We start from the raw sequence: 3,622 nt of genomic DNA on the forward strand, positions 1-3,622 counted from the left end.
CCAAAAATTTTGCACAAGGTTGAGTTGTGTTAGCCGCGGATACGAAGGCAAAGCACTAACGGCTGTTGGGTATTCCAAGTATTGAGCACCAAAATGTCATCAAAAGGACAAGGAAATCCAAGCATCGGCGGCTCAGGATCGGAGAAAGGTGTGTATCACTCAATTACATTAGCATTTAGTTAAGGACAAATTTACTGCAGGAAATTCGTCTTATGACGACCAGATACGAATTGGGAACATTTGATTAACGTCCTTAAAATTGGGGAACAGGCCGTTGAGGCAGTCAGGAATTTCGTTCGAGGGGTACAAAACCAGGGGGGGAAATAAAAAAAAACAGGGTACTAAGTATAGGGTTTTAAACTAATTTTTAACACTTTTCATAATCGAAAAAACTTCATTCGTCGAGGAAATCTTTTGTAAATGATATGAATTCGATAAGAATTGTCTCTGTAGCGATAACATTTTCAGCTTTCGAGCCCTATAGAGATAATTCACAATTTTTCAATATTTTGTTTTCTTTTACGAAGAAAGTAGTTGTGTTTTTATATTTCGGGGGAGGGGGTCCGGACCCCTCGGACATCCCCCCTTGCTCCGCCTCTGGAACAGGCGAAAATAGGGAAAAATATTAAAATTCTAGAAGGAGAGAACGCCCACGAAGGGGTTTTTATAATTATTTCTTTACCAGTAAGCGATCAAAGGATTCGGGTTTCTTGTCTAGCCTTTCGTGAAGTTATTAAAGGCATTGACAAAGTATCCTTCAATTACCCGGAATTGTTCTTGAAATATATACAGATATGAAGTTATCCGTACAAAATCTGATAGTTTGTGGAATAAAATACTAGTTCCAAGTTATCAAAAGCATTATTTAATCTAATATGAGACTGAATTTAAAACTTGCTAAGAGACTAAAGCTCTCTGGAAGGGCAAAATTTGGTTGAAACGGATATTTTGGTTTTAATTTACTAACCTTTTACCTGTGGAAAGATATACCAATATTTTTATGCAAATCTCAAAATTTAGACCCTGAGATGAAACTTAACGGCATCCGGTTAATTTATGCTAAAACACCAAGATATCCTTAAATATATTTTAAAATTATGGCGATATCAGGGACAGTTGCTGCTGAAAATTCAAGATGAAAACAGGCTAAAAAGGAAATGAAATCATTGCCTTAAATCTTCAATAAGAAATCAAAAACTGGTAGTGCTTCTTTGTACAAATGCGTGCGCTTGATGGATATAAGTACTTTTTATCGACGAACTGGCAAAAAATAGAATTCCGAAGTTGCATTTTTCAGTAGGTCTCATGTTTGAGCAACCGAATCTTCATACAGTCTCTTCAGGCGATAGCTCCCTAGGCATGCAAAAAAAATTGATCACCGCTAGAATATATGTCGTCTGATGCAAACTGTTATAAGGTTCGTTCGTTAATGAAAAATAGGCAGCAACTTACGCGTTGTTCTATTTTGAACTGACGTGGATGATTGGCTGAATGAGGAGAAATTTTCCCCCTTATCTACCCTCTCTGCCGACCGAATTATTTTAATGAATTTATCTTCGTGAACCAGGCCATTCTAATAGCTTTGTTTTTGGTGTACCACCCCAAGTAGCAAAATCTTATGTAAAAATTATTTTAAAATATATTGCAAGATTATTTTAAAATGGTTTTAAAATAATTTTGAAAACATATTAGCTTTCTCTGTTTCAATGTTACAAATATTTTTTACATTATTTTAAAATGATTTTAACATAAGTTTAAAATATGTTAAAGTCTTGAAGAAGTTTTGAATTATAACTATAAAATCATTTTAAAATATTCTTAACATATTTCAGCATACTTTTAAAATAATTTTAACACAGGTTTAAAACATGTTAAACCCTTGAAGAAGCTATGAATTTTTTCTTTAAAATTGTCTCAATTTTAGCATATTTTTAAAATAATTTTTACACAAGTTTAAAATGTTAAAGCATTGAAGAAAATATGAACTATTATTTCAAAATTTGTTTTTATCCCGATATTTTAAAAATTCGCAAAATATAATTCACTGGGAATTCAATTCAGATCGGTTAAGTTTTGGGCATGACTGTAGCCATAGCCACGGCTGGAGACACCGCACTTCCACGTCGCAAGTATGAGAACTCTAATGCTGGTTTATTTCACTTTGATATGACAAAGATTATGCGGTTATGCAAATTTATATGAGGGTTTTTAAATGATTTTAAAATGATTTCAAAATAATTTTAAAATGTTTTCAAAATCATCTCGAAATTGTTTTAAAATAAGTTTGCTTAATATTTTTCTGCGAAATTTAAAAAAACAAAATTTCATGCAAAACAATAAGTCATTGCTTATTACATATCCATATATGCACTATCAACAACATTAGGCGACATGATACTGGACTTAAAAAAAGCAATACCTAATACATTATTTTAAAATTATTTTAAAATCTTGAAAAAGTCATGAATTTAGCCATCTTATGACATTTTCATTTAAAAATCATTTTAAAATCATTTTTCAATATTTTTTTGCTACTTGGGACAGGGTCCTTGACTCCGTCTGGCGGCCAGCCTAAGAAGTCAGCCAGGCCGTTCTGCAACTGTACCCGAGGTGGCCCTTGCACCTGCCCCTACGGAGTGTGCAAGTGCAAGAAATGAGCCAAGAATCCACAACAAAATAACAATACTTCCTCACGGATAGGTCCTTGAAAGGTCCACGGATACGTCAGGTTCCCATTGGGAATGTATTAAGACGCGGGTAAACCAAAAGTATTACCTAGCTCGGTGGAGCCAGGCTAAAGGCAGACCTTGACCTCGAAACACGACCGACTAACATCTATTTTAATTGCAAAAATGCATAAAATTCTAATGTGAGAATATTGTATTTCGAGACGCAAGAACTGTCTCATTCGCTCTCGGTAATATATTACCAGCCGCAATATTATACAAATTATGAAATAAAATGAGAAACATTTTTCAGAGTTGCGTGATTTTCCCATAGAACGCGATTTTCGAGTTCTTCTCATTATAGTAAAATGCGCGGTTTTGGCTTTGGTTGGGGAGGGGATGGCAGCATTCCTTTATTTAGAGTTTCGTAAAGTAAAGGACCGCCGCAATAACAAGACTTAAGACTGCCAAAATGTATTCATTAATTTATGTATTACTTAATGTTAAGATAAACCAAACTAAAATTTGAGTGAGACCTTGTTAATTTGAAAAAAAAAATTTTTTAATGCAAATAAATGTAATAAAAAATGAAAATTTCTATCTTTTTTCCATCGCTTCAGTAGACAATCATTACCTGCCGAATGCATACGAGAGGAATGTTATTAAAAAGAGACCTAGGAGACCTCTCAGAGAAGCACTTCTCCGGGAATACAAAGTATGACTCAGAACTTGTGTCTCAAGTAGTCGGCGATAACATAAATATGTGAATCTTATAGTTATGAAATAGGATGAAGATTATAATTCTTATTGTGTAATGAGTTTCTTTTGAGTTATGCAATTATTTATAAAATATTATCCGGGTAGAAAAATTTGAATCCATTTCTGATGCATTTTTATAAATTGCGATCACGAATATTTCAATGGAGATAATTACTCCTTTTATTTAAAAAGCAATC

The 3,622-nt window shown here is 33.5% G+C and overlaps 1 long non-coding RNA gene across 1 annotated transcript; it reads left to right on the forward strand.

The window, feature by feature from the left end:
- LOC124162553 lies at positions 1-2,665 on the forward strand. Its single transcript, XR_006865613.1, has 2 exons — positions 1-148; positions 2,545-2,665. It is a non-coding gene; the product is annotated as an uncharacterized LOC124162553 (long non-coding RNA).
- The last annotated feature ends 957 nt before the right edge of the window (positions 2,666-3,622 follow it).

This window comes from Ischnura elegans, chromosome 7 (assembly GCF_921293095.1).
Source record: "Ischnura elegans chromosome 7, ioIscEleg1.1, whole genome shotgun sequence".
Classification (NCBI taxonomy): Eukaryota; Metazoa; Arthropoda; class Insecta; order Odonata; family Coenagrionidae; genus Ischnura; species Ischnura elegans.